At 26.4% G+C, this 23699-nt stretch overlaps 1 long non-coding RNA gene across 2 annotated transcripts; it reads left to right on the plus strand.

Annotated features, from left to right (window-relative positions):
* Positions 1–345: 345 nt before the first annotated feature.
* On the plus strand, positions 346–12300 carry LOC113554123. Of its 2 annotated transcripts, none has more exons than XR_003405230.1 (3): positions 346–585; positions 10594–10823; positions 11216–12300. It is a non-coding gene; the product is annotated as an uncharacterized LOC113554123 (long non-coding RNA). The 2 variants fall into 2 exon arrangements; XR_003405231.1 differs by having other exon boundaries at positions 573–697.
* The last annotated feature ends 11399 nt before the right edge of the window (positions 12301–23699 follow it).

Genomic DNA, 23699 nt, shown 5'->3' on the forward strand with positions numbered 1-23699 from the left:
TTTTCTTCTCTCATTGACTATACACATAGGTATATTGTGCACACGATGAAAGTATTTTTAAAGAACCCTCGATGAGACTACTGCATCAAACGAACACACACACACACACGACCCCATACCGACCATACCGGAATCCCTTTAAGGAAGACATACGTCCTCTTTCTCATACAAAAATATTATGCAGATTAGTTTTTCTGTACAAGACAATGGCCTGCTGATTTTTTATATACCACGTCTATACTCGGGGCTTTTGTATAAAGTATAATAATAACAACTGGTTTTTGTTACATATGTACATACGCACATACACTATTCCGCGATGGATCGTAGTCAGCAGTATAACACTGCAGTGCGTGGCGGTTGCAACAAAATGTGTATATAATTTTATAAAAATCACACCGCGCTTTTGTGTACCTACTTATTTCTTACACCTATATTATGTAAAATATAAGTGCATCTGATTCGTAAAATCCGTCGCCACCGCCTCCACAACGTGCGAATTATGGTGTTCGTTATCGGCAATTATTTTTTTTTTGTGTTTATTAAGACTTTGTGTGTATACAATATACATAATATATTATATAGGTAGGTATAAAATACACACATGTTATACGATTTTCATGACGGATTTTGTATAACTTATTATTTTATTATATTAAACTTGATTTACTGACTACTAAAGTTTCACTATATATAGGTAAGATGGTTTAATTATTTTTATAGTTTTTAATGGTATATATATTTTCTTCGAGTAATTTCAAACAAATACGTAATATTAATATATAAGTATATATAATATATTATGTGACATAACATTTGAAATGTTTATAATCATATACCATAGTATTATAGCTGTGAAAAATTATTTTCTTAAATCGTATTTTTTTTATCATTTATTACGCATTTTACTAAACACATAAAATATGTTTATTTTAAGTCTGTAGAATTGATTATATAAAAGTTACATGTTAACAAAAAATATTTGTGAAAATAAATTTGGAATTATAATAATTACATTCGTGTCTATATAGAGTTATTATATTTACGCTTCGTTATCCAGTTGCTTCACCAGATTTTCCCGAGAGCCTTGTTAAAGCTACACACTTCCCTTTACCAGCCACCAGAATTCAATGAGTAACCCTCTATTTATTTTTCTCGTTTTTAATAATTTTTCTCTCGGTCCCCGTGGACAGTGAAAAGATGTATTTCCTTTAACTATTGGTTAATATGCGTATACTTTTATAATGTGCTAACTAACCTATTTTTTATGAACACATTTTATCATAAAGTTATCAGCTCTGCCCCCCTCCCCAAAATAAAAACAAATACACAAATGCACGCTAAATAAAATTAGAACTATAGAAAATAAAGAGCATATTGTTTTAATATAAACGACTTAAGTCTTAAGAAGTTAGTTACCTATATTATATTTAATTTGCATTTTTTTGTAGAAATTGAAAAAATGTTGCAGACGTTTTGTATTCATCACATGTTTTAAATAACATTTCAGTAGCTTAATTTTTTTCCTGTATAGGAAAAATATACGTTTAAAATATTAATTATATTAACTAAATAATTCAATTTAAATTTACCAAAAATGTATTTAATAAACCTAAAAAACCGAAAATTATCTAAAAATTGATGACGATTATATAAGTCACTGTTAAGAGTTACTCAACATATAGATAATCACAGTGGCGTGCCCAGGGGGGGAAGTTAGGGGTTATATTCCTCCATTGACTTTTTTTTTGCTGACTTTTGGAAAACAAATTATTAGATATTAGAGTTGTTACTTATTATAAAGTAATTGCTTTTGATTATTAGTAATAAGTTATTGCTTATATAAATTATATTTATTATAATTATATACTTTATGCTCTCTCATTATCTGCCTACTTAATTTAAAAATGCAATTTTTTGCAATTTATCGATTTTTGTACAATGTAATGCAGTCAAATGTGGTTTATAGTATTCATACAATTACACTTATCTGAGTTATCCATTAATCTTACAAGCTTGGAAGAATCGAATAGTGAGCTACTTAAAATATGAATAGGTTTAGAAAAGCTGAAGATATTTTAACAAATATTCCTAGTCCAAACGGAAAAAAAACTATAGATAAATATATGTATATGTATACAATTGAAAAAAAATAAAGGATATAACATATAAAACTATTAAATCCTACTATAAAGTCATATTGGGTAAATCATATGTTTATTTAGATATAACGCCTAAATTATTGAGTTTTTTTTAATCTTCACTAATAAATAATTAGTGTAGTAGAAGTAGAACGTATTTTTTCTTTGTACAAACATATTTTAAGTAATAAGAGATTTAATTTTAATGAACATAATTTGGAAATATATTTAATTATTAACTTTAAATCAAAAAAGTAATACATTCATCAATTTTTTTTTTAAATTAATTTAATTAGAATTAAGAATTTAAAGTTTTTTCATATGACTTGTATTTTTACAGTGCAATTTATTTTGTATTTTTTGGTATAATTATACAGTTTTTGTATTTTTAATGGAATTAAATCCGGTGTTTTCTTATAACACATATCCCCCCGCCAAAAATTTCTGGGCACGCCACTGGATAATCATAATATATAATTAAAAAATACGAATAAGTAAATTATATAATACAAACCCATATGTGCTGTCTTATGTGTGTTAATTTTATTTTATAAATTAACGCCAGTCAGCTCTTACAAATATAAATAACAGATATATAGATATAAAATTAGATAAAAAAATAGTTACAAGATAACGATAAGTATTAAAGTAAACATATAAGAACGATATAACAGCGCTGACAATTAGATAAGTAGCCTTGGTATAAATTTGTTATAAAGTATACGAATCGTATACGCGCATCATTCTAAGGAGGGTTCGTTGGCTGTAAAGTTAAATGGTATAATGCTTCAATAGTTCCAATATCGTGATCTTAGTTTAAATATTAAAGTAAATTTATTTTTGTCAAACTTAAAGAAAATAACATTATCTGTGTTATATTGTTGATTTTATACAATCTCTTAATTTTAAAGCAACTTATTCAGTGGCGCCATTTGAGTTTTATTATAGAGGCACAAAAATTTAAGCAAGCCAATTTTTTTTCGTCAGGTCACTTTTTTCAAAATATTAAACACAGATATGGTTTGTGTGTAAGTCACTTATATGGGGTTAAACTCTTGAAGGGTATATTTCAATGAATTAAAATTATTCATTAATAATTTATTTGCCTTTTGCTATAGATTCAAAAATATTTACTGTAGGAACTTATATTTAATCTAAGCAATTTACTCCAAATAAATTTAATATATTATATTTATTTCTTAACATATTATAATAAATAATAATATAGTATTCCATACAAAATACATTATTTTTTTAAATTAATTATGCTATTCTAGCTTATACCTTTTAGTTTTTATTTTAGAAAATCTATCTACTGCTTCGTCTAAATTTATTTTGTTACTATCTTCTTTTTCTATCGCTACGACCATTAAATCACTTAATCGTTTGTTACCCATTGAAGATATAATATTATATAATATTATACTAAGTGTAATCGTAGGTATAGTTTGTAACGAAATCATAGTAATGCTAGAAATATAGAATTATTCTTAATTACAAGCGTAATTATTGTACCTATACAATAGAATACCCACATACGCCGATACGTACCTATTATATATTTTAATATTTATAACATATTTTATTATAATGCATTTATACCTACTAACGAAAAAAACAATATCTGGAGAGTTGGAAATAGCTATATGCTATAATCTAATAAAAATCTAAAAATAATAAATATTATGCATTATTATTTATTGCCCATCTACATACATAATAATATTATATTTTATACCTACGTTAGCTACGTATTATAAAGTATTCATAAAAATTATTAATATATTTTAATTTTTACTCATAGGGCCATAGGCCATCGCCCGTGCGCCGACGGCGCATTGTAAATTTTAATTCAGGCCAATAAGATTCGGAAAAAAATATGGGAGCCAAAGTATACCCTGCGTCCTCCCCCCAAATGGCGCCCATGAACTTATTATGTGTTATAAAATATTCTCATGACTTAAAATTTAAAATATTATAAGACTAAGAGAGACCACAGTTAGATAATATGTTTTTCCTTTAAGTTTAATAATAATAAGTCAATTTATTGTAATATTTAAACTAACAAATAACAACACAAAATTAGAGCTGCTTATGCTGAACACAAATTTACAATGTAATTTTTATTTTTAATATTCAGGTGTGACATCTTTTTAAGTATCTATACATTCTTAGAAATTATACCGAATAGTTTTGATCATAAAATTATCAGTAAATATAACTATATTTGCTTATTAAATTACTCCAACAGATATTTAATTTACTCGTCAACAATGCACATACACACAAACCACTTTAATGTATTCTAAAATCCATGTCTTTTTTAAACATCGATTTTTTAAACAATTGTATGTGAGAATATGAAAAAAAATGAGTTGAGTAGTCAGTGAAGTATATAGAAATTGAACAAAAAATGTCCAAGAGAAAAACGGCCATTTGTGTACGTTGAGGGAGCTAGTTATATTTTAAATATTATATAGGTGTATATTATATCTATATCTAGAGAGAGACAGAGAGAAAAAGAGAAAGTTCAAAGGAAGCCAACGCGATTGCGTTCGATTCCAAATACATGGGTGATGGAGGAAAAGTCTAAATTACAATAGAAACGAAGAGGGGAAATGTCACAGACAGAGTGAACAGAGGAAAGAAATTTGCGAATAATAAACGTAAAAGTATATTCTGAAGACGGAAAAGAATACGCCGGCAGCTGCTGATGTAATAATAATAAAAAAAAGAAATAAGGAAAAAGGAAAAAGGGAGAAAAGTTCACCATCAGGCTGCAGTTATACTATAGGCTCGATATTAAATCTGGACGTCCGTTCGTCCTACCCCGCCGCCACTGCCGCCTATGTTGCCGTGTGAGTTATATTATATGAAATGTAATTTCTTTACTGCAATAAAATACAATTAGTTTCCTTACTGGTCCTTATGTATATAGATATTTTTTATTATAATTTAATAACAAGTTTATGTAGGTATACAGATAAAAATGTCACGAAAAAAGTCTCGACCGTAACGTGTAATAAGGAAATTATTTACGTTATTTATAGTATTTTAATTTAGCCCGAAATGGAATGTATAAATTATATAATCTGTATAATCTTATATTATCAATAAATTTTTACCATTTCATACACATCTTCAGATTAATATCAATATGAAATGATTATTACGTTTTTCTATTGTAATAAATAATATCATTTAGATCAATTTACATATAATACACAATAAATCGAAAAAAAATTCTAAATATTTGATAAATTTGTAATCAAAAAAATAATGCCAACCTATAATATATTATAAATAATAACGATTTAAGATTATATTTTATTATAATGAAATAAGTAAATTCCAAAAAGTTTTTTTACGTGTAGGGAAAGTTATATATATACATTATATATAATTGTATTTAAAAAAATGCTGAGAATTAAAAACGTATAATAGACTTTTTAATGTAAAAATAATGTGATTAAAGCTTAAAATTTAACATATAATTTTTAAATTCAATAAATTTGAAAATTTTGAAGTGTATCAACATACAGTATACATTATGTATCTGGTTTACTACCTACCTTACTATATGTTTATTGTATACCAATATTTTTTTAGTTAAATTAAACTATATGCGAATAATAATTAATTAATTATTAACTAATTTTTACATGAAAGTAAATTCATTTGGGTAATTTATGTCTCTATGTAAATTTACATAGTATAAGAACTCATGGTGACTAATATTATTAAACTATTTGAAGCGTAGGCTTACTGAATATTTATAAAAATAATTCATTTTATAAAAATCAATATATTCATTCATTTTATTTATAAATACTTTTGTAGTATCCATCATTGTTTTATAAACCTAATGGCTAATTGTAACTAGGTACGTTCATCCATGTTACATAAATATTAAAATTCAATAACACTGATTATATTATGTATTTAAATTTATACTTATGCAGTTATGCGCATGTTTTTTTTTTAATTAAAAGTATAATTAGAAAATTAGATAAACAAAATAAGTGAACATGTTTTATAAAAATTGATAGTTTTAATAAATGTGTCAAAGTTAAATAACAGTATTAAAATATTAATACCATAAGTCTAACAGATAGGTAGTTTTTACCAAATAAACGGTTATTTTTATCGTACACCGGTAACAATTCATAAATTATGGTTAAGTAATTCCAATAAAATGTTTTGTAGGTTTGTAGTTGTAGCTATAGTTTATAAACAATATTGTTTGTAGCTACAACAATACTACATTGCTATTTTTATTGATACTTTGCTCATATAATCAAAACATCAGTTAACAAAAAACATTTTGTAACTATTACAATGTACTTCAATAATGACTATAGTATTTATGGCTAGGACTAATATATTTATGTTACTCTAACTATAAATCATATTACAAAACTATTTTATTAATACTATTCAATTTTTTTTTTCCGTGCACTGGAAAAACATTAGTATTCGATGATATGGTGTAAATTAAATCTTATTTATTTTCCCCTCTTTTAGTTATAATAATGTTTAATTTAAAAAAAAAGTTGGAGAAAACCTTTTATTCTGGTCAAAGGAAAAGAACCCTTATTACCGTTACAATGTTTTAACACGTATTAAAGTCCTGCGTCTAATTTGCAATTAACCCTCCGATTAAATATCTTGGTGTTTATACACAAGCCAATCTAATTATCGGTAAAATATATATATATATATTATATACATAGGGTAAAGTAGGTATATATTATATATAGATATTGCAAAAGAAAACACCAGTATTAAAAAAATAAAATAAAAACGGTTGATGATAATATCAGATTACGAGTACTTTTTGCTTTTTAATAATACTTCCGGGACCTTTCTCATTTTTTTTCCTTGACGAGGATTGGTTGGTTTATACAAGCCCTTTAAGAAAAGCTCTTAGAGGGGACGTTTGAGCAATATTCACGAATCGCATGGTTTATACACAATAATACTATAAAAATATATATACATAAAAATATACACACTCATATACGACGTTATACAGAACTAACAACGATGTACGTTTTACATGGTGGAATGGAAATCTTCTTATTAATCAATGCTCTTTCCTCCCTCATGCGGTCCTCAGTCCTTACTCAAGTGAGCCCATACAAAACGCCTGAGTAAAAGGGAGACTGAAAAAACTTTTTTAATTTAAAGAAAGTTTTTTTCCATTTTATAAAATCTGTTTGAACGAGTACTTAAGTGCCATTACAAAGTTGAAGCAAAAAATAAATAGATAACGAGGACCTAATTTATTTATATTCACAGTATTTGTATTTCATTGTACATGATGGTCCGCAACCTTTCCATATAATATACGCATGTATAAATGTATACAGTATAACAGATATATTCATCATTATTTTTTATTATAATACTAAATACAATAAGTGAATTTAATTTTTTTTTATTATGTAATTTTTTTAACCATCTAAAATGTACTGATTACCTATATGAAAGTTCAACATTTTATATTAACGGGCATATATATAAAACGCTATTTTTAAAGGTATGATTTGGTTGGTTACAAAGCTTTTATGACACTAGCTACATTAAATAATAAAATAATAATAATAGCTGTACGCCTTTAAACAGCTAACAGAATTACATTTTAAAAATGTTATTTGAACTATTGTTTAAATTATATGTATGGGTAATTAGGTATATAAATCATCTTCATAGGTTAGAAGTATTATGTATAGAAAATAATATGAGCTAGAAGTTTTTAATTCTAATTTATATCATGTTATAAGATGTATAACACTCTTATTTAAAGCTTTAAAAAGCAAAGCTGATCTACCGAAAAATTATTTTATCTATACTATACGATACCAGTCCAATAAGGCACTACCTAATTTGAAAGTTAAATTAGTAATAATTTCTAAACAACTGTTTATCAGTTAATAATATTAGATAAATTAGATTAACAATTATCTAAACACAATTCTACATATTTAGATAAAACTTAAGGTTACACCTGCCATCAAGTTATACATGTATGTTATGGGAAAATTAATAAATCTAACTATTTTTGGAAATTGTTCGTAATAATTTTAAAAAATTTAGTTTTATTTTACCTATACTTCTAAAGGTGAATAAAGAATCTCTTAATTTATTTCGATGAAGATTAAAAGTGTAAATATGTTGTTGAATTTGAAGTGATGTTAATGGTTTCATTAAAAGTAAATATTCTATGATTTTATACTTACAGAAAGTTAATTAAACAAACCTAGATTAGTCAATGTTAACCTTGGAATAAAGGTACATTTGAAAAACGTGGGTCTGAAGTACCTACTACAAAATTTTTTAGGATAGTATAAGTAAATATGATGTACCTAATTCTGCACTACACGTTAGTTGATTATGCGTTACCACACTTGCTATGTACATTTTACAATTTTATACTAATTTGAATATACCTTCTACACTAGTACACTATAGTAAAAAAATTCTGTTATACAAATCATTAAAATTTCATTTTTATTAAAAATAAGAAGTTTAAAAAACCATATTACATTTATTTGTGTTGTATTTTTCGATTTAGTTTCTATCAAAGAAAATAAACTTATAACAATTAATTTTAAATTAAAAAAATCCATCATTAAAATATATTCAACCACTGAATAAACATATCCAGTCTGGCAAACATTATCACAAGTGAATATATAATATAGTAAAATTCATAAAATGCGTAGAAGTTTTAAATTCCTACTCATAATTTATTGAATTATAACAAAATAATTAACACTGTTATTCATCATCAAAAAAGGTATGTAATTTTGTCAAAATTTGAACTTCGAATTTCAAATATATATTGTACATATAAAATATTTGTAAATTTTTAAGGTTTTTTAGTTCCAGTGTATGAACTATGTAAAGAGAACATTGCATTAAATTTCCAAACCTTAGTAAATTATAAGTTATAACAATTGATGATTTTATAAATATTATACTATGAAATACTTGTATAGTTTGTACATTTTTATGATTTCGTAAAATATGAACTCCAAAAGCATATAAAAAAATGTTGTGTTTATGTATTTTTAATATTATTATATAGATATATGAAAAACTTATGGGAAATCTTGTATTAAATTTTCAAGATTTTTGGCCGAACAAATAGAATTTTATTGACCTTTATAAAAAAAAAAACTAAAAAAAAATGAAATTTTTAATGTTTTTAAATAGCTTAAAAAGAGTAGGTATATATTTAAAATAATAATATAAACAACTGTTGAAAAATTCAAGTTCTTATCTATTATTGTTATATTTTTTTAATACGATAACATATAAAAAGTTATTAAAGGGGAAATAATTATTTTACGGTTAAATATCTGTAATGATACTATGGTAAAAATAACTTCAAACCTAACCTAACTTCTTAGTTCTTATATTTATAAAAAAATAATTTTGCTTTCCGGTAGAAACTATTTTTATATAGGTTAATAAAACTAAAATAAATAAAAAAATTAATTTTATTGAATTTCTAACTACAAAATATTTTTTTATACATTTTTAAGATATTTACGAATTTTGTCAATATTCTAACTTTAAACACCCTAAAAAATATTGTGACTATAGATTTTTTATTTTATGAGGAGCTTATGGTATTAATTTTTCTAGCTTTTCTAGATTAAATCAAATAATCAAATAACTTTTAATTGAAATTTTAATTTTAAATAAAAAAAAAACTAAAAAAATTGAAAATTTTTCAAAATATCAAAATATTTTAAAAATGTTATCGTAAATATAAAATGATAATTTAAGCGTATAGTAGAATGTCATGTATCTACGTTTATTCATTTTTAAGTTACATTAAAAAAGCAAAATTTATTTTGCCAAAAATTAGATTTGCGTAAAAATTCCTTAATTTTAATATAATTAATTTGTAATACTATAATTAAACTTTTTCATTAAGTTTTTTTTTGTTTTCTCCAATTATTTTAATAAGTACCTACTGGAAATTTCAACCTATCTAAAGTACAAATATTTGTAGTTAAAAATTAGAAATTTTGGGATTATTCACGCCGACGTTTTTGTGGATTCAAATCGTTTTATCGCTTGGGTGTGATATCAAATCTCTCTCAATAATATTTATTGTTAAATCTAACTCAATTATCTACTTACTCATTACAACTGAGTTACATTTTTATAATTTTCCTATTTAACAAAAATTCTTGAAGTTTCAAAAACTCAGACTTTTTTCATTTACTGATTTTTCAGTAGAAAATTCAGTCTGAAAATGCATTACATTTTCGTTACTTGAAATAAATTCTAATGAAACTACGTAACGTGTAACAAATAAAGTAACGTGTTACTTCCGTTACGTTACTACCCAACACTGAATATGCAATACTTTAATGTTGCATTGATGGAAACGAATATTTTTTCAACTAGTTATATTTTCTTCTCTTTTTAGTTTTTTTAGCCACCAGTGTTATGAAAATATTCTTACCCTGAACAGCTCCACGTTGTGGTGGAAAGAAATGAAGCGCAAACAGCACGAAATTGACATGAGTGGCGGTGGTGGTGGTGGGCTGGCGAGCCGGTGAACATCGGTCGCAGATGGAACGACAGAGGCGCTTGCACGTCGTGGTCTCCTTGGAAACGTTAACCGAAGCCATTTTCGGGCCAATAACTATACGTCATGTAAGTTTTCTCTCGCTCTCTCTCCTCTAATTTATAAATGCGTATGTATATATATATATATATATATATATATAACATAACGAGGGGTGCAAAAAAAACGTAATAACTCAATTTTCAGTTCAATAAGCTAAAAGCGTTTGTTGCTTTTGCTATTGCTGCTTCTGTTCCATGCCAAGATAAAGATAATTTTTTTCCACAAAACCCAACAACTTTATCAACGCGCACATACCGACAATGGCGTAGTTCTTTTAATTGAATTAAATAACCTAAGAATTCTGCTAAATTTAGTCTTACATCGGTCTCACTCTGTCTTACAATAATACTTAAATTTACATTTTACCTATATAATATAATATGTTATAATATATATAATGTATAATTCCCAATTACAGCCGGGTTCACACGAAGTCGTAAACTGACGAGAACACTACTCATTCTGCACATGTCTCACGACTGTTGTATTTGCACGACCGATAATATGCGACCTCCGGTTCATACGAAGCTGGATATTTATTTGACGACATAGGCGAGAGGAGTCTAAACTAGTGTCTCACGACTAAACCGGTCGTGTTCACTCCTTCACTCCAACATGCCGGATGTAACAGTCTTGTTAATTTTATTTATTTATTTACCTTATAACACTATTTTTTTAGAAAAAGACTTTTAAAATAATAAAACACATAACGTTCTTCATTGAACAATTATAAATAAAAGTAATAAATAATATAAACAATGGAGATTATAATTATCTTTCATTAAAAAAATCGTTAAAACTATTGAACTACGGCAGAAAATCTTGTAAAGAGAAAGAAAACTATTGCTTTAAAATGATACGATAAAGTGCTTAAAACATTTATCATTAGGGTAGGTTTCATTAAGAAACTTACCATGAATAAGAAAAAAAGTAATTGAAAATAAAGGACCACGATACTTGTCATTGCGGGGATGCAGAATAGGTGTAAATAACCTTAAGTTCTTTGCGGATAAAATAATTATTTATTAACAAACCGAGCAACCAAACGAGTTTTATTCTTTTTTGCATCATTTCATTTAAAGTTTTAAAAATGTTTTTTTTTAATTAATGAATCCATCGTTTAACGACAAATAGTTAGGAAAAGCTCTTTTTCATATTTTTATTAACCTGTTGCCCTGTGTTTTTAATCTGACCACTCCCATAACTATTCCTTTTTCACTGTACGCTTTTTAGATGTATAATATTGATAATTTTTTTTGTTTATTAAAATCAACTATTTAAGTAAATATTTGTGAATACTACTTGACATTTTTCATTAATAAAATAAATCTACCAAGTCTACATAACAACTGTCACTTATTTGTATTACATATACATAATTAATTTGTCGTGATTAAATTAGTCGCTAGGGACTACAATTCCATGTCGTTTGGTAAATTTGTTGTCAAATAAACTATTCACTTGCGATTAGTTGTCGAATCAAAAATCAAAAGAAAAAAATGTTCCTATAATCTTATTAAATAATAATATGTGTAAAAGTAATTTACATCATTTTACAAATTTATGTAATAAAACAAAAATAAACAAAATATTCAAATATAATAATGTTTCATGTTTTTTTAATCTAATCTCTGGATCTGATATAATAACTGATAACTGACTTATTAAGATATTATATACATGAACAATAGCACCTCCAACAGATTACATTTTGTTTGTTTTTCACGAATGATAACAAATGTTTTTGTAAGCGTAAGATAAGGATAGTATTAATTTTATTTTATTTTTTTCTTTCAGAAAATTAAATTACAAATAATTTTTAAACCAGAAGTATTTTTAATTAAGCTTAAATTATTTAATAAGACCTTTGAATTCTCATTTTTATTTTACTACTATTTTAAGGTAAATTGAGCATAATTCAAAAAGTTTCCAAAAATAAACTAAAATTATTATTTTTTTAATTTCTATAGAATATATACAAAAACAGGGTTGTCATTTAAAAAATAAAAGTTGATATCCCTAACGCGTAAAATAATAGTAGTGTTTTGAAAAATATTCTCAGATATGCGTTTTATAATCCTTATTAATATTCAAAAATCTTCATTAGGGAAAAAGAACAAATACCATTTCTAAACATATTGAATACCTTGTATAACCATTACTATACTTTTATAGCAAACGTAAATATTATTTTATAATATATTATTATTTATTATACACTTATAAAATAATAAAAAATGTATATACCGAGAACGTTTTTGAAATTCATACCCAATTCACTATCACAACGTCATGCGCTGCTAATCTAATAAATCACGATCACATTTAAAGTGTATAAATAATATATTAAACAATAAATATCAATAAATAAAGAATCTTTGCATTAAATGCCAAACACCATCTTTCCAGCCCACCTTATAGCAAACCACAGTTAGAGTAGACGGTGGTCGATTTAGAACGGTTGGCGATAATAATATAACCACCGCGTACAATGCTTTCGATTTTTTTTATCTTTCCCTCCGTTTGCATCTCATTTTGAATGCATGCCCCACGTTGTTATATATATGACTATCGCGTCTCGTCTTGCATTTCGTTGGTGTATAATAAATAAATATATAAAATATATACGAGCTCGCGGTTCTGGCGTTATTGCGAAAAAACCAATTTCACTCAGTTTAATGGAAATATTTATGAGATCTACCGGGGCGCCATTAGTAATGGGGAAAGTGTGACGGCTATTGAGAAAGCAGGGGAGGTAGGTGCAGATGTTATGATGGGAAGGGGTGTTGAGGGAGTGGAGAAATGCGTATAGCGTGTTTCGGCTAAGCATACCGAGGGTGTATACCTATAGGTTGAGACGAGTGGGTGCGAGAAATATGCAAGTAGGAATATAAGATACCTATAATACCACTACTATAATAATAAACTATATAATAAATATGTATATGCACATATGTATGGTGTTCCTTCTATGCACGTAATTTTTTGAACAGACGCAATCAGGTAGAAAAGTTGTAACAGTTGGGAATACTGAGTCATTGGTACTCAAAAATGAGAATTTAATGACAAAAGGAAATAAGAAGTTTTGAATTGATCAGGTATAGGAAAAATTACGATAGCAAATGAGAGCTGTGGTGGCGTCTGCTGCGGTAGCAGTGAAGAGCATCTAGCGGAAAAGCTTGTATTTTCGGGAATTATATAAAAATGTATCAGCACCACTTTCAAACGAACCAATACATATGTATATATTAGTATATATTACTAGCTGAATTACCCGGTTTCACCCGTGTGCAGTTTTTACTTTCTCTAAATGAAATTCTTAAATCAACACACATAGTTGTATTTTAAAAAAAATTATAATCAATAAATTTTATAAATAATAACATATAGTAATAGTATTTTCAATATTATGCCATTCTTAGAATAATTACAATATGTATTTATAAAAATAAACATATCATGATAAGCAGAGATAGCAAATCAAGGAAATAATAAATTTACCACTATTTTAATTAATATTTTATAAAGCATTGTGTATCGTATTTTCGTATAGGAATATGAACATTATGAGCCTTAAAATTCTAAACATCTAATGACAATTGTTTTTCTGAATTTTATATAATTTTTAATTTAACTAAATCATGTTAAAAAAATAAATTTTGCAAACGAATTGTATAAAAAGTTTTTTATAAGTATAATATTAGGGCAAAATGTCCTTATTACTTGTTGATAAATAAAAATGTTTTTTTAAGGGCGTTATGTTATACGAGCCTAGTGACGCCAAATCTCTTAATCCGGCACTGTATTGGAGACAAATTTGTAAGAAAAATCCAAATTTATTTTTAGGTTTTAATGTAATATACTAAATACCGGCTCTTTCACAAGTAGAAGATTATCACAAGTTAGTACGCGCTGTGTCGTATAATATTGAATTATTTGTATTTAAAATGAAATTTACAAAATGTTTAGCCAAAACGGCAAACATTTATAGGTGTTAAACAATTTTAAATTTAAATTTAAATATAATTCCAAAATAGGCGGTTATTCTGCATGGATTTTCTCAAAGAAAACATGCAGAGCCTTATTGGTTTTAAATAACGAATACATTACTCTACAAGAAAAATCATTTTTGGTACATAATCTATACCATAACATAATATATATCTAATTAAATTATTAACGTATATGTGTTATCGTACAGGTTATGTACATCGTAAGTATCTATATGTACCTATATTATATATATATATATATACAAAATAAATTGTTGCAGTTTATATAATGTATCTTATCGGTTTTGTCACAGATTGTATAATGTTAATTTTTTTTTGACGCAGTTTATTATCTCCCAACTCTTTGTTCAATCGATAAGAATATAGAATCTCTATCATTAAAAAAAAAAATTTACAATTATAAACTTAATGTTTCATTAATATTTGGTCCTTTTTATCTGGACAATTATAGTACAATTACAATTATTAACAACAAAAAAGTTATTGATCAGCTATGAAAACTAAGTACGAGTATCATTGAAAACTGTTATAATTGTATACAAGAATATATTTTAAGACTATATTCCCATGGACTAAGACGCATTTATTATGAAAGTAGATAAAATATTAATGTTAATAGATGAAAGATAATGAATAGCAGTGACGTGCTGAAATAGGCTTTTTTGAGGCAATTTCCTCAAGATCAATGATTATCTATTACCACCTGAAATTTAATAAGCACCGAATAAAGCTAGTAAAGTTGTATAATGCCTTATAAGCTTATGCTTAATATTAAATGTATTATGTGATTAACTACAATATATTATTAAAATTGTATGAAATTTTACATTAATTGCAGTTATCACCACGTGATATCATTATACTCATTATAGTACTATAGTGACGTAACATAAAACTAAAATCTCTAAAATCTATTTGAGGTCATAACAGGATAAACAGAAACAATACTTATTAAATAGTGATGCTAGAAAGGGTCTAATAAATAATAACTAATAACTTAATAATAAGCTATATAAAAAAAATTATAAATTATAGTATTTAATATAATTGTAAACTTAAAAATGATCTTTTTGAGCCTTCATTTGATTTAAAAAAATATTTTCTCGGTGATTTTTTATTTATATGCCATGATAAAAGTACTTGAACAAACTTTGGAAGCCCTGGTCTAAATGATACGCTACTACCATAAACTCTAATCCCATTATCGTTGTTGAAATAGCCACATATTATGTGTCCTCCTAAAAAAAATTTAGAAGTGTAAATTTAGGCCTAAGCACCTCCCTGGCTAAGCCACTAATCACTATAGGTAATAATTAGTGATTACTATTAATTATTTATAAGATATAAATAATTGTGTATACATTATACATATTACTCATTACATTTTTTTAATCAAAACATTTTAGGCATTGTAAGAGGAGTGATATTAGTTTGACGAAAAAGTTCTTTTCCTTAAAAACATACAAATTTTATCAAATATTTATATTAATATTTTCTAAACATTATACAATTTTAAAAATATTTTAGCTATTTATGGGCTAATGCAACACTTTGTAAATTATGTTCTAGTTAAAAAGCTTTTACAATTGTATATGTTTATATCTTTATTTTTAAAATATAATACATGATTCCATATAACTTATAACTTATTTTATTGACATTTAAAAAAAGTTTAGACTAAACATATACCTATTCATTTTTTAAAGTTGTAAATTTGAATTCAATTTTCAATCGTTAAATAACAATTTTTTTTTTGCAAAAATTAAAAAAATATTTACTATAGAAACTTATTACATTCCACTATTTTGTATATTATTGTCTATACACAATAAAATGTTCTAAATATTAAGACTATTTATATCAGAATTTTGTTATGCTGATGAGTATATATAGTATATATGTCGGCATTAACTTATCATAACTTATAAGTAAAATGATTATTTGATAACTAAAATATTAATATAATATGATATATTGACTTAATATTATAATATTAGCCATATTGTTGTCTGTTGGTAACAATTAGTTCAGTATACGCATACGACAATAATTATTATGGTAAATTATATTATTTCTTACAAAAATAAATAAATATAAGCATATGACTCAATGGGGGTGTTATATAGCAGTAAGTACCCCCTCTAAATCCGACCTTATGAACTTTGATTGTGTTTTTAACTTAAAATTTAAAATAAAAAGTGTATAGATTAAAAGTTTTGAAACATAAAAGATAATACCCCTTTAAAAAGCTAAAATGTATCATTTTTTTTTAAATGACAATTATTTTTTTTATTTAAGTCTAAATAATAACTTCATTAACATAAATTGAAACTTATTAACATACAATTTTACTGTTACACGTGTTTTGTTAACATTATAAACAGTTATCATGAGAATAGAGAATGCATATGCATATTATAGTATCGTGAAACGATATCTGATCTGGACATCTGGTATGCAAAATATTATGTAAACGGTGTGTATACTAAAATAATTTTTAGCCGACCGTTGATAAATTAAGACTTTTTTTTACTTTAGTTTAATGGATAATATACGGATATGGTATACTTAATCAGTATTGTGTTGTACAGCCGCCGTAATGAGTTTTTTTAAATAAGTATAATTGTTTTCCTCTGTCCCTATTGAGCATTTATAATAATATTATAATAAATAATAATATAATACTGTGCATTACACGCTATATATGTAGTGTATATACAGTAAACCTATTGTTCCCCACCCTATCCTCCTCTGTCATCATAATTATACGGACCTCGACATCTCGCGTAGGTATTATTTATCTGTAGGACCGTTGACAACATAAAGTGCTCAGCTATTTTACATATACTATATACACGACCAAATAACACTATAGGTATAAAAAATATCATTTATTTTTTCGACCATGTATATGTATATATATAATAGATGGTACGTACCAGTCAGGACAAGAGACGCACTGTCCTATTCACCCGCGAGAAAACAACTGCGTGGCATGGGGAGCTAAAAGAACTCATCGTCCAATTCAAATTTGTGCATTGTTTATAATAATTTTTTTGTTTCCAACACACCCGTTCGTATATACGCATACATATGAATACGTCTACTATATACGTATATAGTTTAGACAAAAAAAATTAAATTTCAGCTGCTTGCAGATTCTCTGCCTACACCTTTGTGGTATGGGTTTCCCCCCCCCTGAAATGAATTTTTTTATAGGTAAAATATTATGTGCAGTGCATCTAATCAATATAATGTGATAGAAGATTTAAAATTTTTTTCGCGTCCAAAATTAACAAATCCTTTCAACTAAACCGGATTTTACGTACCATAATAATATTTACTACGAACTACACCTTTCAAATTCTGAACAGGAGGTTTCAGAGAGTATAAGTAAGACAAACACCACTTGATTTATTATGTAAAATAAATATCATACCGGAAAGAGAAATTCAGTACACTTTCTAAGAAACACATACACGCACGTAAATAATAAATGTGAACTATTATTATACAAATAAGTTATAACATATACAATTAATAACAATACCATATGTATATTATTGTAATATTTATTATAATAACCTTTTATTTTTTCAAAAAGAATTTAATTTTGTTCGATGAAAACGAAATCAACAAATACAATTCCTTCCAATTGCATAATGTATACATAGTTTATACATATAAGCATATAACTATTATATATAAATATAAGTGCATTATTATACACACTCATATAGGTTTTAAATAAACATTAAACTGATTAATCAATTCAGTCAAATAAATCTGCTCTTATATTTATCAATTAACTGAAGAATACAACTTTATTTTGTATATTCCATTATTACCAGATATATATAATATATACAATACACTCAGTTTAGTAAGGTTATATATCTACCTAACCCGTTACATAATCATATATTGATAGCCAATGCATATTTAAATATAGTTAAAATAAATAAAGTTCTAGTTATTTTAATTAAAATATATGTTAATGATACTTGTGTTAATTAATCTTTATTTACTTATAAAATCCATCGATTTTTTTTATTTCATTCACCAATTATAATCTTATTTGAAAACCATTAAAAAATTATATTTTGAATAATTTTTCTATACTAAATTACTTTATAGATACAATTATTAAATACCTTTTATTAGAAAAGTGTATTATACATATATTCAATAAATTATTAATTCCAATTAAATAAATTAAACTATCAATAGCACCTATATAATACACAGCTATATTTTAATCTATAGATTATACTAGTTATTAGCCTGGATAAGTACGTATTTTACATAAATATATACTATCAATGTGTAGCTATGGCCCCCCATCGGCTGTATCAATCAACTTAATATAAAAATGAACTGTTATTGTTAGTTGTTTATTATTTTGATTTTTTAGTATTTTGGGTACTCCCCCCAACCACCATTTTAAAATCCTGGCTACGTCACTGTATACAAATACCTATTAGATTAATATAATGATTAAGGTTCTTGCATTTGCATGTTTTTTTGTACGTAGATTATTCTAGGTGTATAAATTTGTTTTATGAAATGGCGAAACTAAATTCTAAGTTTAAATCTGCATATTTCGTCATATTTTAGGAAAAATGCATATTTGAGCAATTTTTAGCATATTTATGCTATTTTTATATTGTAATTTTTAAATTTGTATTATTATTATTATTTTAATTTTTATTATATTTTTATTAAATACCTAAGTAAAATTGTCCGGAAAAATCATTTTTGGAAAAAATTCAAAAATACTTTTTTAAATAAATTAAGGTTTTGTAGCCTGTCATATCTGACTCGTACGTTTGTTTACGATAGTTTCTTTGTCGCTTAATAATCAATATTTTTATCAACAATTTCGACAATTTTATAGTTATGGTAAAAGTTAATGACATCTTGGATTCTAAAGTGTACGACGAAATAAAAAGCAGTACGTCAGTACGTGTTCGTTCATTAATCACGGTTAACTGATAGCATATCACGCGTTACTTTATTTCTTATTATAACTCAGGATATGTGCCATTTTTGTTTTATCAATTATAAATTATAATCAATTTGTTTTAGATTCTGAACGGAATGATGAATGTATTGATTTTACAATGATGTATTATGTTTATTTTTATATTTTTTAATTTTTATGTCTTTCATTACGTTTTGGAGTAGTATAATAGTGCTTTAGTGTTTAATTTCAGCCCCAATTTGAAAATGAAAGTGAATCTAGTTGGTACTTTAAGGGATCAAAAGTAAAAAAATTCCAGTAGTTTTCAAAAACGTTAGCAAAAACTCTAAAAGTAACGGAAAAACGTGAATTTTTACGCATAACCAGTTTTTGACAAAATCGATTTTTTTATTTTGCTATAACTTAAAAGCCAATCATTGAAAATACTTGAATTTTTTACAAAATGTTTATATTAGCGTTATCTATTTATGAATACATTTTTATTTATTTAGAATTTTTTAAGCTATTTATTGACAATTGAAATTTTTGATTTTTTTTTTTTTTTTGAAATGCCGATAGAAAAAAATCTTTAAATTTTAATACAAGGTTTATTATAAGCTGTACTTATCGTAGTGAAAAAAAAAAATCAAAAATCGTTAGTCACAATTTTTGTTTATAAGCATTTAAAGTTAAAATATTTACAAAATATGCTAAAATCATGAAAATTTGCAAGGAATTTTGAAGTTGAAAATTCTTAAAATTGTTGTTGTTTATACCTAAGTAGGTCAAAAAACCCCATTACAATAGGTTCTCCGTAACTTTTTCTTAAAATAACTGTAAAAAAAATTCTAGCGTTAATATAGAAAATACTGAATAGTTACTTCATTTATATTCAGCAGTTAATGCGTATTAACTCAATACGCATTGAGTTAGTCCGAGAGTTAGGTGTATAATGCATATAAACGAATTTTTAATTCGCATTAAACTGGTGCGCATTTATTATTTAATTTGATTCGTCAAAACAAATTAACTCTTACTTCGGGATTAAGAAATGCATGTAAACGCTGTAATGCGAATTAATATTTTAGTGGGATTTTTAAAATGTCAAATTATAATTATTTTGGTCATAGAATCCAAAGTATAAGCATAGACTAAAAACCATTTGCATTAACTTATAATTTTATTCACATACATCTAATCTTGATATTTTAGGTGCTTATAAACCCGCTCTCTAATGCGAATTAACTCAATGCGCATTGAATTAATTCGTATTAACTGCTGCATATAAAACTAATAAATATAATGCTATCGTAATATAAAAAACATTATTCATTATTTAATCAGGAAACCCGGTCTTACTAAATATTATGATGATATAATACTAGATAATTAAGATAAATATATAGTTTATTATACTATTTGGGTGTTAAAATAATATGTTTTTCTGTCGAAAAATAGGATTGCAGCAATCAGCGTTTATCGATATGAAAAACTCGTCGCCGGTAATAGTTACCAGTGCAGGGCACGTAAAGTGAAAACCGTTTTCATCAATAAAAAAACTCCCGGTCGGCCCCGTATGGTTTATATATAATACACACATTATATATTATACATCCAACGGCGTGGTTTGCCATTGTTTGGGGAAAAAAAGGCGGACCACGCGTATGGGGTCTTCGTCGGCGGTGGCAGCGACGGAGGTTTGATCGATAACGCGAACACACGAGGGGAAAAAAAGCTCGTGCGGGTGCGTGTGCGTTTTATATATACATATACATTCGAATATACGATATACCTATGCATAATATATACTATGTATATTATATACGTTATACGAGTTTGCATGAAGTACGGTAGGCGCGAGGAGGGAAAAAGAAAAAAGAAGAAAAGAAGAGAAAATAGTAAGAGAGAGAAAGAGAGAACTGCAAAATATGGCTGGCCTGGCGAGATCGCGAGGGTTATGCGGGGTGGATATTGATGGAGGCCGCGGTAAGTTGGTGTCGTCATCGGGATCGTGTGTGTGTACACGTTTATGTATATAATACATACACGATTGTGTATGTATACGAGTCTGAACTCGAGGGTGGAAGTACGCAGTGTGTATACATAAAGGGTGTGCGAGTACACGTGGTGTATGTGAGGGCGGAGGCGACGGGATGTCCCGGCAAGAACGATGAGAGAGTAGAAGTAAAAAAAAATATACGACCGTTGGCTAATGCAAATGTGAAATTTTCCCGGGGTTTTCTTATCGTTATAGGTCGTTTTCCGTTCTCACTACTCCCACCCACTCCACATGTTTTCCTTTCTGTTTTTCTCACTATGTCTCTCTATCTCGTCGTCCTTAAAACCACGCTTGCGTAGTAGGATGGCATACGATACGTGTATATATAATATTGTAGCGGGGCATTTGGGCTTTTTTCTCTTTATTTACCCGCTCTCACCCTCATCTCATCATGCAGCCAGTCGTTATAAAAGAGCGACTACAGAATCTATAAAAAGACGGTAGGGACATGGTGTGTATATATATATATATATATATATATATAAACATATACATATATTTAAACATTATTATTTATGAACATAATATTTTCTTCGTACTCTTTTTTTCCTTTCTTAACATATAAATATAATATTTACATTATTGATAAACGTATCATAAATCATGTTTTTCCAGTAATATACTACGCACGCGCGTGCGCTTTCATGCATTTGTCCGATGATGTGAATAATATAGTATTTTGCTTATCTTACTATGCCATGACAATTCATTTCGCTCGCTTTATTGATGCACTCACCCATCGTCTCCACTGTAGTATTATGTTATAGTATTATTAACCGAAAAAAGGAAATCACGATGGGTCAGGATAATTTAAGTTACATTTTAATAGATTCTAAAATTTGTTATATTATTACTATACCTCGTAGTGACATTAATTGTATCCCCATATTACATCGTTTGGAGCGCAATATCCAAATATTTGAGTTATTGAATTGTAATTGTATTTATAGTATTGTATACGCAAAGCAGATAATTTCCAATAAATGTGATGTATGTGATCAATTACTTATCACATTTATTATTCCTGTTTAATTTGATTAATAATTTTTTTTTTTCATTTTTTTTTATAATTTTAGTTAATTTACTCGATTGGTTAGCAAGCCAATCTAAAAAGCATATAAGCTTGTACAATATACACATTACAGACTATACAAATGGGTTGAGTCCAAACAACATTAAACAATCATAATAATTATTATTATCTATACATGGAGATTTTAGTAATATCACAAATTCCCCTATTTATAAATAGCTATTGACTATCTATATAATTGCATTTAACTCTCACTTCAAATGAAATCATAAAGTATTCAAATTTTAATTACAAAATGATAAAAATAAGTTATACAAATTAAGTTAGTTAAATTAAAAATATTTAACTACAACACAAAATGTCTAATACAAATATTTATAAAAAAAAATCATCATTATTATTTTTTTAAATTAGGCTTCGACAACGGGCTACTAGCTGTAGGATTTTTCGTAGGTTAGGTTATTTTAAATTTTTTATATTCAATTTTAAAGGACTGTCTACTTGCCTTTGTTGTCTCTGTCGTACACACGCATAATATATCGTACTAGAACTAGATTCTTATTAAAACTCTTTTGTAGTTAAAATTAGAGGAAACTTACAGCTAATCAAATGTAAAAAGAATATGAACTGCGCTCGAGTTTTTTTTCATATTTCCCTATTTGAATAATTTTAGTTTAAACTTCATATACGATACAACTAAATTCAAAATAAACATATGACACTAAACTATTCTTTTAGGCATAATTTACATTCTCCTCTACAAATCTAATAACAAATAATGTTGTCCTTTAATTAAATATAAGAGCTGTAGTAAGATACATATCGTATTAGGTA

The sequence above is a fragment of the Rhopalosiphum maidis genome, chromosome 2, assembly GCF_003676215.2.
Source record: "Rhopalosiphum maidis isolate BTI-1 chromosome 2, ASM367621v3, whole genome shotgun sequence".
NCBI classification, from domain to species: Eukaryota; Metazoa; Arthropoda; class Insecta; order Hemiptera; family Aphididae; genus Rhopalosiphum; species Rhopalosiphum maidis.